We start from the raw sequence: 19,346 nt of genomic DNA, 5'->3' as shown, positions 1-19,346 counted from the left end.
CCGCACTGTAGACAGAGCAGTTGGTTGATGGAAGAATTCTTCCATTGACCTAGCTACCTCCTCTTGGAGAGATGGATTTATTACAGCAATGGTGAAAGCCCTTCTGTCAATGTAGGAAGTGTTTTCACTACAGCGGCACAGCTGCGTCATTGTAGCTGTGGTGCTGCACCGTAGACATGGCCTGAGCTGGGATTACAAGTTCCTGGCTCCTAATTCTCTGCAAGCACAAACCATGCCTATCTCTCCACAACTAGGGAGGTCACTTGTCTGATTTCGAACCAGACAGCCCACTTTTGGGGTGGTTTGTTCCCTACTGGGACAAAAAACAGACATGATATTGTCTGGTATTGGATGGGGGCCACCATTTTTCAGAGTGCTCTGCTCTGCTCCCTCTGGCATGACATTGAACACACCATGCATTGATCAAAAAGAGGAAACCAAGTGATGAAATGCAAAATGAGGAATCCAGAAAAATGCTACATGGATGAAGAGAGGTTTTCCCTTTAGGGCCATTCCACTCCAGCCAACGTTGATAGTGAGTGAAAGTCATTACCATTTGATGGCTGTTGAGTGCTCTTTGTGAAATGAGCCAATAGCAGAGGCGGATTGAGGTCTCCTGGGGCCCTGGGCCAGAGCAAGTGACGGGGGGGGGGGACCTGATGCCGGAACTGTGGCCTCACCCCACCCCTTCCTCCTGCTGCTCCATCCCTTCCGCCTGCACCCCCGCCCATGGCCCTACCCCATTCTGCCCCTTCCCCCGTGGCCCTGCCCCATTCTACCCACAGCCCTGCCCCACTCCACCCCATGAACCCTACTCCCATTCCACCTCTTCCTCCGCAGTCCTGTCCCCCACTCGCTTCTTTCTGCCATCCCCCGCTGCAGCCCCGAGGCCAGAGAAGCTCTGGCTGCGGCGGGGAGCGAGAGCTCCTCCATCCCCAGGGCCGCAGCAGGGACCCCTAGGCCCGGCCCCATAGGCCTGTGCGGTAATCCTCCACTGCCAATAGCCTCAACCCAGTTCCTAGTGGACAATTGCTCGCATCTCAAAAACGCCATGACGTGTGTCACTTATTGACACTCATGTTGGCAGTCTCAGTAGAGGCTAAGCATGGGATGGGGCACAGAAAATAATCTTCCTTCTTACTGAGTAAGTTGGGAGAGCAACCTGGAAATGAGTGCTCTGCATACACACACACTCTCTCACACACTCCTCTCTCTGGAAGTAGCCGTTGCTACAGTTGCCAAGCGTGTTATTCCATTTCAATAGGCCACTTCATAAAATTTCCAAAATGCTTCTTGGGGAAGAGAAACTCCCTGGCTGTTGTGTTACTGTTTGGTACTTTGAGGAGGCTTTTTTATTTTTAAACCAAAGGAGAGATTTTCAGCTTGACGAAGTTGTCTGCCACGGCCGCTTTTTAATAAGGTCCCGCTGGGCTAGTATGTACCCATTTCACCTGAGTAGCTTATAAATGTTTGGTAGCGCATTCAGACGCAGAAATGTTTTCTGCTCTTACCGGAGGCAGTGTTAGCCCATGGGGGGTCCTAAGCAGGAATATTCCCCCCCACACACAACACATAATAAAAAGCGAATAGGGGCCCCCCCTTGAGCTGCTCAGGGTCCTAAGCAATTGCTTAGTCTGCTTATGTCTAGCGCTGGCTCTGGCTCTTACAGTCACATGCCTGAGTCCAGGACCTTTCAGAACTACAAAAGGCTGAAGGGCAGGGGAAATTCCATCGAGAAGCATTCAGGTCGCCAAGAAACTGCCAGTGTCTGTTTAGGCTTAAAATGCTTTGTTGTTTGGGGGGGGAGGTAGAAGAGGGGAGCACATATTTTTTAAATGTTGAAATGCAAGAATTGTTTAGCTGATTTGTCCTGTATTATAGGAACATTATGATTTGGGGGGGGGGGGAGGGCACTAAGCTTTTTAATATATCTAAGGAGCTAGAGTGTTTTACGAACATTATTGTATGCAGTGATGTTGTAGTTGTGTTGTTCACAGGCTCTTAGCGAGACAAGGGGTGTGAATAAAAGATATTACTTCACCCACCTTGTCTCTCTAACATCACTTCCCCTTCTGTGATGTGATGGCCTCAGCACACCCTGAATAACAGCCCCTGCACTCCTTGTTCATCCCCTGGGAAGCACAGAGACCTGCTGACTACCGCTCCCCCTTGGGATTAAGATGACAAAAATGAATGGTGGGGAGCCATGGTCAGAGTTCTATCCCTATCTGCACTGGCTCCCAGGGTGCACCAGTGAGAGCAATCTGAGGCACAATCTCTCCAGTGTTTCTGCTGGGCCTGGTCAGTTCTGCACCACCACCGCACAGACAGAGCTGTGGCATAAATGTCACAACCAAGCCCATATTGCCAGAGAAGCCTGCTTTTGCAAGGAAATTAACCAGATGAACCAATAAGTCTCTTCTGTTCCTACTCCTGTGATTCCATGGCCCTGCAAACACATGCACTCAATTCCTGCTGCATCCCATGCTATGAATCTTGCAACTAGACTGCTGCAGCCATTCTCTTTCTCCTCTCTAAGGACAATAGTAAAATCCACCAGCCACTTCCTTCACTAATTGGGTCAGGTTCTCTCTAAGAAATTAATTGACAGTTGAACAGATTTATTTCCACTATAGGTGAGCAAAAAAAGAGCATGAACGTGATTTATTGCGTGAAAGGGACTACAGGTTTGTAGTTCAAAAGGCCTGAACTGATTTCTTTTCTCTTTTCCTCCCCTATCCAAACTGCTCTGTAATCAGATATGCAAAAGGGCACATACTGAGTTAGAGTGACTTTTTGAAGGCTTCTCACACTGTACAAACAACTTCTGAGGCCAGTCAGGAGCCAAACCCAGCATGTATCAGTTCATTCCAGCACTTGTGGAGGAAAGAGAGTGAGAGAAAATTAGATCACTCAAGGACAGCTTCCTCCTGTTTCTTCTATGTCCCACTACGCCCCCCAGGCCTATGACCTGCTAATGTCCTTTTCCTCTTTGTGACGTCATGCCCCAGTTAAGATAATGGCCTGTTTGTACATTTCCATAGCACCTTCCACTGTAAAGGATCCAAAGTGCTTTGAAAATTCTTTTCACAGCGATCACTTCGTCCATCACTGAAATGTAGCCAGGTCTGAGGTGGAACATGGCAGCCACTTAACAGTGCCTAGCAACGCTACACAGCTGTTGAAGACAAGAAGGGAAGATGTCTATATACAAATGCAGCTACAGGGACAATTTTACATAGGAAGGATATAAATAGCAGAGTTGAAATTTGGCCAGGATGCTGGGATTAACAAACCAACTCTTGCTGGTAATGCGTTGGGCTCTGTAATAACCACAACTAATGAGTGCCTCTGATTTTCATCTCATCTGAATGACATCAGAATAGTGCCCCCTATTAATGTGCTTGGGCATTGCTTCAACACAGATTCAAAAGGAAGCGTGCCTGACTCCGCTGTACCACCTAGCTACTGCCCAACGCCAACAGCAGCAGACAGGCTCATAGCCCAAAAGGGATATGGCATGGATTGCATCACACCTTTACAGTAAAATAATCCACCTCACACATGCACTCCGGGAGCCTGGCTGCTCAGCTGGCCCGTAACTAGGGGGCTGCACACTTTGTGACTTTGATAGGCCAAGCGCATTGCACACAACAAGGACTCTTTACACCGCTCCATTACCTCCCACAAGCTCGCTGTGTGCCACCCTCCCCCTATATTTCAGGGATTCCCTCCCTGCAACCCCCACCACCCCTCCTCACCAGTGGCAGATTTACCGTGAAACAAACCATGCTGTGGCACAGGGCCCCCAACAACAGGGCGCCCCAAAATGCAGGACAAATCTGACAAATGACTGAATTTAATAAGCACTGCAAGTCGCGAAGCAGTCCAGGCTTTCTGCATTCTGCAAACTGTGCTCCAAACTTGTTTTTTTTAAATAGTCTAGCAAAGAATTTTGCTTTGCCATTTTTTCGCTGTCTCGGCAATAACATAGCAGCAACTAAGGGAAATTGTCGTTTGCCAATCAAACTCTGTCTGCTTGACCAGTTAGCCAATTGAACAAAAGCACCCTCCCCCGCACATTGCAACAATGCCTGTGATTTGTCACTAGTATGTAATTGGTTAAAAATCCCGTTTTTAGAGAGCCTGATAAAAATGCAGGATTAACTGCGTTAAACCTAATTGGGTGATCCACGGCCCACCCAGGCCCACCTGTGGCTACGCCCCTGCTCTTTCAGACATTTTTTAATCTGCCTAAACTCAAGGTCAGTTTTTTAGCAATAATGAAGCAACACTATGAGCCTGGCAGTCAAAAACGCAAAAAAATGAAGGCGAGGCAAGAAGCCGAAGCTAAGCAAAAAGACAGTTTGTCATCTTATTTTAAAAAGCTTGAAGTATTGAATAGTGGACATGCATCAAAAAGTATGGGCAAGGAAACATTTGAATTAGCTGATCACTTGCTGAGTTGTGGGGATACCACAATGACTGCAAAAGTTGAACAAGCCAACTCTGAAGTGACAATGGAACTACCAAATATTGGTAATGTTGTCGAAGTAAGGGAAGAAACCTATCCTGAAGACATTGCATTATGGCCAAAATCTGTTTCATTGGCTATGATAGAATATTTCTTAGTAAATAAACTGAAAAATATAGGTAATATGGAAAATTTGAGAAAAGAGTATGAGGTTGCAGGATGAAAGCAACGTATAGGTCTTCATGAGTTCCATTTTCTGAGGATAAATAAAAATGGGACGACAGACATGAGAATTTGGTTGATTTTTTCGGAAACAACTAAGGCAGTCTACTGTTATGTTTGCAAATTATTCCCTGACCATAGTAAAGGAAAACAAACATTCGTCGACGGGCACTCTAATTGGAGAAATGTTGCAAGCCATATTGCTGATCATGAAACTTCCAAAGCTCGTATTAATGCTATGTGTAAGTTCGTTCAAAGGTGTAAATTATCTGGAATAATTAATTCTGTGTTATCAGCTTAGTTTGAAAAGGAGTGTTCTTATTGGAAGAAAGTGCTGAGATGTGTTGTTCCAACGGTCATGATCATTGAGTCATCATTGTCAAATCAGCTCAGTTTGAAAAGGAGTGTTCTTAATGGAGGAAAGTGCTGAGACGTGTTGTTGCCACGGTCAAACTGCTGTCTTCTTTGGGACTACCTCTAAGAGGACATGATGAGTCATCATTGTCAAATCAAAAAGGTAATTTTTTAACCTGCCTTGAATATCTTAGTGAATTTGACGATTTTCTCAAAGAACATTTGAAAAATTATCAGTATTGTGACTCAGGAAAGGCCAACTTTTTAATGCACCAAACCTACGATGAATTCATCACTATAATGGCAGAGCGGCTCAGAAACCAATTCACTGATGAAGTAAAGGATGCCAAGTACTATTCCATAATAGTCGATTTAACACCAGATGTGAGTCATGTAGACCAATTAACATTAATTTTAAGATAGGTGACCGGCTATGGTGACGTTATAGAGCGATTTATTTGTTTTGTCCCACTAAAATCCCATACTTCTGAATGTCTAGAGACAACTGTTTTGGAAATCATTGCAAATTTAGATTTGGACATCAAAAATGGTCGTTGGCAGAGCTTTGATAATGCAGCAAATATGGCAGGAAAATATTCAGGTCTACAGACAAGATTGAACAATGCAAGCCCCTCTGTTTTATTCATATCATGTTCCAGCCATTCCTTAAATTTAATCTGCAATGCTGCAGCCGAATCTTGTGAGGGAGCTACACATTTTTTTGACTTCATTCAAAATGTGTATGCCTTTTTTTCAGTTTCCATGCATTGGTGGAATATGCTACAATCACATCTGGAGCAGGCAAATAAAAAACATTTGACAGTCAAAAGAATTTGTGACATCAGATGGTCTGCTTGTGTAGGTGCTGTTTTGGCTTTGAAAATGAGCTATGATGATATAAACAAAACCTTATTGGACATAGCCACATCAAATTCTGAAAAACCATGTGCGAGAACTGAAGCAAAATCCTTAGCAGAAAAATTTGAAAAGTACGATATTGCTGTTTTTACTCTTTTGTGGAACCGTTTACGTCAAAGAATTAATGCCATCAGCAAATCGCTGCAAAAGATTGATACAAATTTATTGAATGTTGCACAATTGTTAGCCTCAGTTAAAAGTTTTGTCATGGAAGTTCGAAATGACTATTGCTCGGGAAAAGCAGAGGCACTAACATTAACAGAAATATAGGTTCCTCTGATATATCTGATGAGAAGCGTAAAAAAAGCAGGAAGTTATTTTTCGATGAAACTAGATACAATGAAATCAATTTAAAAGGGAAAAAAATCATCGTTGAGACCGTCAATGTTATTTGTGACAATAATAGTGCAATTGCAGAGTAGAGGTGAATCTCTAAAGAAAAATGTTTTATTTTGAGTGTTTTTTGACAGAAGTATGGACAAAAATGCTAAAAGCTACTACAGTAAGAAATTAAGTGAATTCTACCGAGAGGACATAGACACAAATATTTTTGAAGATGAAGTGAAACATTTCATTCATTTTATCGAAAATGATGAGTTCTGTGCTTCGAGATCACCAGTTGATTTGTATAGACTTGTACATGACGGTTTGCAGGCAACCTTTCCAAATGTAGAAACCATTCTGAAAATATTTTTAACAATACCTGTCACAAATCCTTCTGGTGAAAGTTCTTTTTTTTGTATTGAAACGAGTTAAAAATTAGTTGCAAAATACGATGAGTCAGGAACATTTGACAAGTTTGGCAATATTGACAATTGAAAGTGCCTCTTTACAAAATATTACTTACGATGACTTAATTGACGATTTTGTAAAGAAAAAGTGTAGAAAAAAAGCTATCTGAATAAACTTTTTTTTTTTCAAATTGAATAAGTTTCTTCAGAGGAAGTTAATTTTTATTATTCCATTCATGTGTCATCTATACTTTTTATTTTTACACATTTTTCACGTTAGTGTAATGCAAATACAAGCTTTTATCTAGACCAGAAGTTCTCAAACTGTGGTCCGAGAACTCCATTCAGGTGGACCGAGGAAAGCTCTTTTTTTTTTTTTTTTTTTAATAAAGCGCTCTTATCCAAAGCACTTTACAATAGTTAGCTAACGGTACAAACAACATTTGGAAAGATCATTAAGTGGTCTGCCGAGACCCTCAGCGATTTTCAAGTGGTCTGTGAAAAAAAAGTTAGACTACAAAAACAATCAAGGTACCTCACTTTATTTTCATTTACTTCCTATTACTTATAATGTAGGAGGAGGAGGAAGAAAAAAAGAATGAAAAATGGAATGGGGGAGATAAGAGAGAACGTCCTGAAAATGAAGCTGCGCACAGGGCCCCACTAACACTAAATCCACCACTGCTCCTCACTCATACCAGGGCTCTGTGTGCCCCCCCCCCCCCCCGCTAGGGATTCTGTGTGCCCCTCATTCCCCCTCCTCCCATACTGGGTCCCTCATCCTCTCTTACTATGCCAGCGGCTCTGTGTGTCCCTCCATTCCCACCATCCTCCTCATGTCAGGGGCTCTGTGTGCCCTCATACCAGGACCCCCCTATAATCCCCCCACGGGTTCTGTGTGCCCCTTATTCTCCCTCCCCACCACCCCACCCATTCCACCGTCTCCCATTCTCTGCCTCATGACAGGGGAGCTCTGTGACCCACCTCCCCCATTGCCCCTTCATGCCAGGGGCTGTATGTATGCCCCCCAGTCCCCTGTCCTGCCCATTCTCTAGGAGGGCAATAAAGGTTTCAACATGTTAAACTGTGTTGGGAGGATAGGCAGAGATTAAATGGTGTGTTATGGGGCTGGAAGGCATTAATGGGTGTCATCAACTAGTTTGATCCATTGGCAGAGGTGCTTGAAGCTGTGACAGTGCTAAAGAGCTGGGCATCATGAGTCCCCTATTACCACCCTCCCTCTTTTGGTTTTCTAGTTGCCCCCCCCCCCCCCAAAATAGTATGGTTTTGACCACATATGCTTAGAACATTCCCTGAAATTTTGGCATTGAGCGGCTGTGGCATTCAAAAATTATTGCACTACACAAAGACAATGCAATGCCAGCAAATTGGGTGAAAGGCCTGTGCAAGCTTAGCCACTAACATTCATTAGTTAGCACCCAGGCCCCAAAACTTTAACCAACTCTAAAGAAAGCTATGGAAAAATAGGGTAGCCCACACTAATCTATTATTACTCCAGTGGAAGCAGAACCAGCAGCCCCACATCAGGCCTCATTCTCTGCTACCTGGCACCATGGCCGTGTAAAATTCTACCAAATCAGAATGGCAGTGCTTGACTGCATTTGTGCTGGCATAAATGACCATGTAAGCTGCAGGGTCATGACCAATTAGGCCCTTCATCTCTGCCCAAACACACACAAGAATGTTTCCCAAACTGGTCTGTGAGCTGCTTACTGGCAGTGTGCAGTGATCTGGCTAGTTGCATAGTGCTGGCTCCTCCGCCTTTCTTCCAGCTACTAAATCACATTCAAAGAAGCTAAGCGACATAAATGTTTGCCCAATATTACTTTCCATATAAGCAATTGCTGCATTTACCACAGGGATGTTATATGACCACAAACAGGCAAGGAAGTGGTTGAGACAATCACAAATGGGAAGGGAGGTCCAAAAGGCAATTGCCCTACCAATACATGCCCCACACTACAACGAAAAGTAAGAATCCCTGGTTTACCGGAAAGCAGTGGTTCACAAACAGTGGGCTACAGAGCACATCTATATAGTGCACAGAGCCTCCCAATGGTGAAGAATGTTCAATGGAAACAAGAGGGTTTCCTGCCATCCTAGAAAGTGTAATTTGTGTATAAGCAATTCCTTATGCAGAGCTGCCTTCTATGCCAACTGGGGCTCTCTGTATGCTTCTGACTGGCTGGGCTGCAGCACAAGCATTGAAATCCATCAATGAGTCTCTTTTTTGTTAGGTGTTCCTAGTGTAACCTCACCAGTGACCAAATTTGCTAACAGCACCTAAGTAAGAGGGATAATAAATGTACAGGACAGACTCAACGTGATTTGGAGAGTAAACCAGTGGCTGCTGCAGGCACCAGGAAATCCAGTCCTAATAAATAAAAAGTCTGACAGCCAAGGAGAAGAAATAAATGGCACCAATGCAAAATGAGGCTAGGAATCCTGCATAGTTGTGAGCCAGTCATTGCCTTACACTGAGCTGATTTCATTTACTAGTGTGCTAACGTCTTATGTGAACATGCACTCTCACTGTTGGAAGGAAAGTGTGGGAGCGGGAGGCTAGCTGGTCAAAGAGCTGGTGTCTATCCGACATTGTCAACAACCACTTCAGTTAAGGAAGCCAGCAGAACACACACATCCAGACCTGCCCCTAAAGCCTTAGTCCTGGAGGATGATAAAAGATGATTCCATAGGGTAGTGTGAAGAATTGTAGAGTCATGCTTCTCAATGGCAAATGCCCTGCTCCCATCACTGATAATGGTTACAGATGACACAAAAATCAGGGGGGCTTAAGAGGACATAGCACCGATTTAGAGCAATCTGGATCGCTTGGTAAACTGGGTGTAAGCAAACAATACGTGTTTTAATATGGTTAAATGTAAAGGTATACATCAAAGAACAAAGAATGTTTGAGGTTTGGGGTGCAGGAGGGTGCTCCAGGCTCAGATTGAGGAGTTTGGAGAGCGGGAGGGGGATAACAACAAATAGAGATATCCTATCTCCTAGAACTGGAAGGGACCCCAAAAGGTCATTGAGTCCAGCCTCCTGCCTTCACTAGCTGGACCAAGTACTGATTTTGCCCCAGATCCCTAAGTGGCCCCCCTCAAGGATTGAGCTCACAACCCTGGGTTTAGCAGGCCAATGCTCAAACCACTGAGCTATCCCTCCCTCCTGTGATCAGGGCTGTGGCAGGAGTTTGGGGTGTGGGGTGAGGCTCGGGTGCAGGCTCCCAGCGACGCTTACCTCAAGCAGCCCCCGGAAGCAGCAGCATGTCCCATCTCCGGCTCCTATGCGGAGGTGCGTAGGAGCTGGAGCGGAGCCATGCCATGGCTTCTGGGAGCCACGTGGTGCGCCCCCACCCCGACCCTGCACCCTGGCTGGAGTGCTGGAGTGGGGAAAGCCCCAGACCGTGCTCCCCAGCGGGAGCTCGCAGGCCAGCTTAAAACGGCTCTGGCCCGCGGGGTGTAGTTTGCCCACCTATGCTCCAGGCATTAGTTTGGGGGAAATACTGAGGCCTGTGTTATGAAGGCCAAACTAGATGACCACCATGGTCCCGTCTAGCCTTGGAATCTATGACTCAATGAATGAATCCCCCCAAGATTTGACATTTGGGATGGTCAGCAGTTACTTCCACTACATGCCCTCAAGTCCTATATTATTTCAGTATGTGACTTTTGCCTTCTGACACTGCACCAACCTCTAGATAATTGTGTGATGGGTTGGATCACAGAACCCCCCTTGGGAACTGCCACCTGATGTGCCAAGACTACTTCTGCCCCTGCTTTCCTGCCCTGTCAGCTTAGGACTTCAGTGCCCTGCCTGGTTTGAGCCAGACTCACTAGCCTATCCCCTAACAGCTGTAGGCTTACCTGAAAGCAGCTTACAGAAGTGTTCTTGTCTTTAACATTCAGATGCCCAACTCCCAATGTGGTCTAAACCCAAATAAATCCGTTTTACCCTGTATAAAGCTTATACAGGGTAAACTCATGAATTGTTCGCCCTCTATAACACTGATAGACGCACAGCTGTTTGCCCCCCCCCCCCCCAAGTATTAATACATACTCTTGGTTAATTAATAAGTAGTAAGTGATTTTTATTAAATACAGACAGTAGGATTTAAGTGGTTCCAAGTAGTAACAGACAGAACAAAGTAAGTCACCAAGCAAAATAAAACAAAACATGCAAATCTATGTCTAATCAAACTGAATACAGATAATCTCACCCTTAGAGATGCTTCAGTAAGTTTTTTTCTCAGACTGGACACCTTCCAGGCCTGGGCACAATTCTTTCTCCGGTACAGTTCTTGTTCCAGCTCAGGTGGTAGCTAGGGGATTCTTCATGACGGCGCCTCTCTCCTCTTTGTTCTGTTCCTCCCCTTTATATATCATTTGCATAAAGTGGGAATCCTTTGTCCCGTTGGTTCCCCCCCCCCCTTTCTCAATGGAAAAGCACTAGGTTAAAGATGGATTTCAGTTCAGGTGACATGATCACATGTCACTGTATGACCCCCCAAGCCTTCATTCCTCCCAGCCTGACTCACAGGAAGGCCTGCCTGCAAACAGAGCCATCCACAATCAATTGTCCTGGTTGATGGCAGCCATCAAGATTCCAACCCACCATTAATGGCCCACACTTTGCATAATTACAGTAGGCCCTCAGAGTTATATTTCATATTTCTAGTTTTAGATACAAGAGTGATACATTTATACACATAGGATGACCACACTCAGTAGATTATAAGCTTTGTAATGATACCTTACAAGAGACCTTTTGCATGAAGCATATTCCAGTTACATTATATTCACTCATTAGCATATATTTATAAAATCATATAGAGTGCAACATCACAAATTGATCCTAGGTTCTTTAATTGATGACCATTAGTTTTCCCCATCACATATACAGGTAGGCCAAGAGTGAAATGTCTCATTTAAAAAGCTGTCCCCACACTACTGTATTCAAGACCTAATCATGTTGGATCCTTTTATTGTGCAAGACATAGAATTATAGAATCATAGAAGATTAGGGTTGGAACATACCTCAGGTGGTCATCTCGTCCAACCCCCCTGCTCAAAGCAGGACCAACCCCAACTAAATCATCCCAGCCAAGGCTTTGTCAAGCTGGGCCTTAAAAACCTCTAAGGATGGAGATTCCACCACCTCACCCATTCCAGTGCTTCACCACCCTCCTAGTGAAATAGCTTTTCCTAATATCCAACCTAGACCTCCCCCACTGCAACTTGAGACCATTGCTCCTTGTTCTGTCATCTGACACCACTGAGAACAGCCTAGCTCCAGCTTCTTTGGAACCCCCCTTCAGGTAGTTGAAGGCTGCTATCAAATCCCCCCTCACTCTTCTCTTCTGCAGACTACATAAGCCCAGTTTCCTCAGCCTCTCTTCATAAATCATGTACCTCAGCCCCCTAATCATTTTCGTTGCCCTCCGCTGTACTCTCTCCAATTTGTCCACATCCTTTCTGTAGTGGGGGGGCCAAAACTGGACGCAATACTATAGATGTGGCCTCACCAGTGCTGAATAGAGGGGAATAATCACTTCCCCTGATCTGCTGGCAACGCTCCTACTAATGCAGCCCAATATGCCATTAGCCTTCTTGGCAACAAGGGCACACTGTTGACTCATATCTAGCTTCTCGTCCACTTCAATCCCCAGGTCCTTTTCTGCAGAACTGCCACTTAGCCAGTTGGTCCCCAGCCTGTAGCACTGTATGAGATTCTTCCGTCCTAAGTGCAGGACGCTGCACTTGTATTTGTTGAACCTCATCAGATTTCTTTTGGCCCAATCCTCCAATTTGTCTAGGTCACAGCATATCTACCTCTCCCCCCCCCCCCCATCTTAGTGTCATCTGTGAACTTTCTGAGTGTGCAATCCATCCCATCATTCAAATCATTAATGAAGATGCTGAACAAAATCGGTCCCAGGACCAACCCCTGGGGCACTCCGCTTGATACCGGCTGTCAACTAGACATTGAGCCGTTGATCACTACCCACTGATCCCGATAATCTAGCCAGCTTTCTATCCACCTTATAGACCATTCATCCAATCCATACTTCTTTAACTTGCTGCAAGAATACTGTGGGAGACTGTATCAAAAGCTTTGCTAAAGTCAAGGTATATCACATCCACCGCTTTCCCCATATCCACAAAGCCAGTTATCTCATCACAGCAGGCAATCAGGTTGGTCAGGCATAACTTGCCCTTGGTGAATCCATGTTGACTGTTCCTGATCACCTTCCTCTCCTCCAAGTGCTTCAAAATGGATTCAAAATGGAACATAAGTTTCCCAACAAGTACAATAACTTGTCACACCAAAGGTGGTGGTGTACTCCCAAACAGAACATTGCCTTATTCTGCTTATTACAATCAGACTGCTGTTTTATGTTCTTGTTGTGGTAGTTTTTAAGAGGCTTGATGTCACATTACCAGTCCTGAGGATGTTGAAGCTCTACTTTCTTTTCATTGTTATGAAACACCTAATGCCCTATCCTTTCTTCTGTATTGCAGAACCATCTGCAGAAACCAAGCAATATGCAGTGAGTGACTCCAGGGTGGCAAATGTCACCATGGATAATTGGCAAGCAGATTTGGAAGCTGAATGGCATCAGCCTTCTTAATCATAGGATACTGTTGTAGAGCGTGAGTTGGCAGGTTAAGCAAAGAGGAAAAGTCATTCACAAATTGCATGCATACGACTTACTTCATTCATCATGTCGTTTTTCCCTTTCATCCGCATCCCTAAGCCCCATGCACATTGCTGGCATTCTCGCTCCATTCCATAGAAGTCCAAGGTCGCCAGAGCCACTGCTTCCCAAAGACATCTGCAGTCATTGAACAGCCAGCTCAGTCACGCGCCGTGTTATGTGCTAGAGTTTAAGCTTTTTCTATTGACCTTTTTTTCTTTCTTCATCTCTTGAATCCACTGCAATGTTTTCCTGATCCAGTCCCAGGAAAACTTTGGAGGGAGCAGGGTGTTACAAAAGTAATCACTCAGCCCCTCAATGCCAACTCACTTGAGCTACGTTCCAAGGTCTAAATGCCAACCATAGAGCAGGCTTTGAAAGCAGTGCATCTCTGACAATTCTGTATAAGGTCCTGAAAGACCAAATTGGTGTTTCCAAAACTGCATTGTTTCCCTTCAACTCTTCACCTGCACAATAAGGCCAATTCTAGTTCATAGCCACATAAAGGTCCTTAAATAACTAATTAACACCTTATCTGAAAAGGAAAACTCCCCATAGCCACTAAAATTAATCTTCATTATAATTCACCACAGTAAGTTACATAATCAACAAAGAAGATACAGTCCTTGCCCCAGACGTTTTAAGTGACAAATTACACATCAGAGTTCAGATGTAATACACAATGTGACCAGAAGATAATCTAATATCTCTCCCCACACACACACACTTCAATATTTTGGAGGATTAACAGTGCGAGGCTACAAAGAAGAGATGTGGGTTTGGAAAGGCTTGGATGAGGGGCTGGCAATGACTGGATTCCTTAAAGGGAATGGTTACTAAACAATGTACATGGAAAACAGAAGTTTTCCGCCACTGACCCATTAGCTGGGAAATGCAAAGGGTGCTGGGGTCTCATTCAGAAGAAGCTGCCATTGGACTGATACTTCCCAGCAGAAACACCACTCCAGTAAGACTCTGTGGCACAGGAAGTGCAGAACTGCAGCAGAATCAGGGGTGAAAGTAGGCTGTTATGGTGTACCGGTAAGAAGTGGCCACCGGTACCAGCCCGTACGCAGCAGACGTTAAAGCGCTGCAGCAGCCAGAGCCCTGGGCCCTTTTAAATTGCTGCTGGAGCCCCGGGCAGCTCAGGTCAGGCAGCATGGATGGGATGGCTGGGGGAGGCTGACCCCCAACCCCACCTCTTCTGCCTGAGGCACCGCTCCTTCTGGAGGCCCGGAGCTGGGCCCCGTACCAGTATGTCTTCTATGCTACTTTCACCCCTAAGCAGAATGCATGGGGCTGGCGGTGATGTTCATGGCCAGATGTTCAGCTGGCCTCTGTATATGGCACATGAACCCAGTGCTAGGTGCAAAACCCACATTTGCACCTGCAGTTTGACTAATTGGATGTTCGAACTGTGAACCCAGTTTTATGAGTACGCAAGTGTACATTCACGTTTGTGGTTATACGTTTAAAGGCCATGCCAGACAATTGACTCTCAAAGTTGTAAGGTAAATTCTGTTTTCTTTTGTGTTTAGTCTGTTCAGTCACTCTCCCCAACCTCACTAAAATAAAAATTTCAAGTAAATAACAGAACTTACATCACTTTTGGAGGGCTCTGCTTTTCAAATGTGTTTCCTTTGTCTCAAATTACATCATCAGACTGTCAAGATGGTGGCTTCTTGTTTGAGTATGACTTCCTTTTTCTCTATTTTAATACAATTTTTATAAAAAATCTCACAACTCTACCCTTCATCCATGCCTAAAACTAGCTCTAACAAAGACTGCCTAAAGCCAAATGTAGCCAGTTAAAACCAACTTGTCCAACTTTAATTATGGTAGCTGTACTTATGATTTTTCTTTAATATTTGAAATGTGAGTGACTCTAGCTTGCTTCAACTGAAATTTTCAAACTCAGCATGTCTGAGACTTGGAAAATCCTGTCCCTCCCAGCAAAACCCTCATGTAAATAACACAGCAGTGACTTCTCCCAGCGAGCAAAGGGAACATTAAAAGAATCGATGTTTATGCACTGAGTTGTAATCACCCAACACTGCTGGTCTGTCTGAGGGGGAAACAGCCACCAATTAGTCAGAGTGAATTCTAATGACCAATCACTAGGAATGACCCGACATAGCAATGGCAGACTTTCTGTGACAGTTGGCAGTAGACAAATGGCTGCATGGCTGTTCAAAGGGAACAAGTCATTCATAAATGCAATGCACACTTTGTACTTAATCCATTGGCATCAGAAAGAGTCACACACACACACGAGTCACTGAGAACATGAGTGTGGAGGCACTTTCCCTCGATAAGGGTTGCAGGGAAATGGATGGTTCCCATCATCCTGACCAGAAAAATCAAGAGGTTAAAAAAATAGTTTCAAGAAAAAATTGTCTTAAGGAAATTGCTTGACATTTAGTCAGGCATTTATTTTAACAATGTGAATAAACAAGCAGACAAAGTCCATGTTTTTCAACTCCAGTGGGGGCTCTTGGCCAAGAAGAATAAGTAAACTATATGTGCTGTATCATTTTAAACTTTTTTACTGAGAACACATGCAATATTTCTCTGTCAGTTCAAGAGTTGTCATTTCCGGTATGGTAAGACACCCCCTCCCCCCCCAACCCAACACACACACACAACTGTCTCTCTGGTGTGTGGGGGGAAAACAGTCATTGTAAGATACCGTACTGCTATCTGCTCACAGAGTGGCAGCCACTTTTGATTTTGTGTACAGTTATGAATAACAATCTGTAAGCAACGTCAAATAATACTGAGCACATGCATTCGCACATATATACACTGGCAATGATCCAACTATTCTGCCTTGCTCCCTGCAGACTTACCACCATCCTGTCCCAAGCAGGATTGGATTAGGCCACTACTTGGCATGTTGGAGAGAGGTAAGTATCTCTTTGGGTATGTCTTCATTGCAGAGCTAACTGGGGTGACTGGCATCTGGGTCTGAGTACCCAAGTTGGCCTCTCTTGGCTGTCAGTGGCCACACTGAAAAGCCATATTTGAGTGTGTCCACTCAACTGCACCCACATTAGTGCTGCATTCACTCGTGTGAGGCACTGGGACTTCTGGGTGTCAGATCCCAGGGTTCCTAGTGCTGCAGTAAGCTGAGCCATTCGATGGCTTTCCTATTTAATTGTGGGAGAACTTGTCTGTCCTTCTAGGCACATGGGGTGGGGGGAATTGTGGGAAGGCAATGGAGGGCTAGCTGCACTTTAGTGGTGTAGCATTTGTATCCTCACTGCAAAGTGGGCTGGATATCAGGTCGAGTGCAAGCAGCACTCTGGTTTTAGCCTATAACCCAGCACCGGCCAGCTTGCTCAGGTGTAAAGCGTCACCACTTCAGAGCAGGGCCACCCAGAGGGTGAGGCTAAAGGGGCAGTTTGCCTTAGCCCAGCAGTTCTCAAACTGTGGGTTGGGACCACAAAGTGGGTCACAACCCCATTTTAATGGGGTGACCAGGGCTGGCTTAGACTTGCTGGGGCCCAGAGCCAAAGCTGAAGCCGAGGGCTTCATCCCTGGGTGGTGGGGCTCAGGTTACAGGCCCCCTGCCTAGGGCTGAAGTGCTTCGGCTTTGGCCTCCCCACCCAGGGTAGTGGGGCTCAGACTTTGTCTTCTCCCCTCACCTCCCCCCCCCCCCCCGGGGCAGTGGGACTCTTATGGGCTCAGGCTCTGGTCCCCCCTCCTGGGGCTGTGTAGTAATTTTTGTTGTCAAAAGGGGGTTGCGGTGCAATGAAGTTTGAGAACCCCTGCCCTAGGCCATTTGAGAGGGATTCCCAAACTGAGTGAAGCTGTGACTCCACACACTGGGTCGCAGCGCCATTCACTGAAATTTTGCCAGGAGCCCTCCATCATGATGGGCCAAACCTGAGTGGCATTGTGCCCCTACACGCCACTTCGCAATGCCTGGAGCAGGAGCCGGGCCCAGACCTACAGGATAGGAGCAGCCGCTGCAGGGTGATTGCAGTCTGGGCTCACACACCAACACACACACACAGAGCCATCTCTCCTCAGCGATAATTTTATTTGGAAGAGTGCAGGTAGGGGGGTGGGGTCCTCAGTTTCAGATTTTGCACTGGGCCCCCCAAAACCTCAGTGAGGCCTTGCACTCATGTAAGGGGGGGGAGGGTGAGAGAGAAAGCCAGGTTAGGGGCAATGCCAAGTTAACTCTGCAGTGAAGAGAGAAGGTAGTGTTGATGATTTAGTAGTGGGCATGCTTACCTTGTAAGTAATTACTCCACCAGTGCCCCCAGCATATTGGCAATGTTGATTCGCTGTGTTGATGGGGGTATCACTTTCCAATGAAATCAAAACTAAGGTGCTGATCATTTGTGGTCATTAAAAATTTCATTTGCCCACTGGTAAACTGGACAAATTCAAGTTCAGTTAATTGCATTTTATCTACCTAAAACTGACTTGCAGTTTCAATCATATATAGTATTCTTGTTCTAAATTGTTAGGCACTGTTGCTGTGCACCATTAAAGAGGTACTGTGTTCTGCTCCAGAGCTGGCTGCATTTCAGCAGCGGCTCTTGTTGCAGACCAATAGTTTGTATGTTTAACGTCTAAAGTTCACTGGGATCCTTCAGGCTGAAAAGCACTGAAGAACTGTACTATTGTTATTTGATGGAAGACTGAAGTAAGTGTTTCACTAGTTTTGTGATCTACATTTGCCTCTGCAAAAACACATATCAGTTACCTGCATAATTTGTGTAAATGCCTAGCAATTCTGATCACACTACAAATGATTGATGACTATGGTTAAATGTCTGATGTAAAATTTGCAGCTGAAAATCTGCTCACGCCATTCTAATTACTCCAGATAAGTTCAGGGCTGTTAAGCTTTTTGGAGCTTTGCATGAAAGTCCAGGCCAGAAATCATCCCCTTGAGGTTAGAAAAGGTTTCATCTGTCTGTGGTTAGAAAAGGCTCAAGCTCGTAGATATCCAGAAATGCATAACGGATGATGTGTATACTGCTATAGCCAGAAGCACATTTTGGGAGCCACAACAGGCTGTGAGGCAGTCACCGAAATCAATCCCATTTAGAACTGGTTCAGACAGCTTAATGATATTTTGATCTTTCAATTGCTGAGATTCAGTGTAATGGAAGTAGATTCAGATTTCAGGCCTGAATGTGACCTCAAGCAGTCACTGAAGACATAGCATGGACTCTCCACTTTTTGTTGACAGCATATTTTCTGTTCATTTCAGATTGTATCTACCTAGGGACTCCCAGTTCATCTAGGCAAAAAGGGGGAGACTCAACTGCCAGTGGATTGCGATACACACCAGGGTAGCCATCTTCATCTCTAGGTGTGTCTCGGACAACCCGAACAAAAGACTCGCTTTGTTCTTGTGATCCTGTATGCTGCCATGTAGAACTGGTGAGGCAATTCTGCAGAAGATCCTATCATATCATTGGCAGCATATTTAATCATAGCAAGGTTGTTAAAATAAAGTCCTGCTGTTGAATAGACTCAGGGCAGGAGAAGGGAAGAAATGTTTAACCATGTAATTGCTGACTAATGTATCTGTTATATCTCCAGTATATGCACAGTCTGCATGCTTCCAAATGGAACAGATATTGTGTGGCTCCAATATACACACACTTTCCATGCCACCAACTGGATCTGGTACAACTTGGTATATGCCTATATCCTGCCCTAGTAAATGGATAGTGCACATCCTATGCTGTGAATGAAGTGTGTCAATGTAGCCACACTGCTTCACTACAAACATGGTACAGCCATGCCTCGCTCTCAAGGGATTTCACTGAGCTTGGATTGTGAGCTCCTTGATCCATGACCTGTGTCTTCCTACTTGTTCAAACAGCACCTAGCACAATGGATTGGATGCAGTGTGAGTGGATCCTCTGGGCATTGCCATAATATAAATAAAATA

Source organism: Emys orbicularis, chromosome 4 (genome assembly GCF_028017835.1).
Source record: "Emys orbicularis isolate rEmyOrb1 chromosome 4, rEmyOrb1.hap1, whole genome shotgun sequence".
Lineage (NCBI taxonomy): Eukaryota > Metazoa > Chordata > Testudines > Emydidae > Emys > Emys orbicularis.
The sequence above is the reverse complement of the archived record's forward strand: the minus strand, read 5'-3'. Positions refer to the sequence as shown.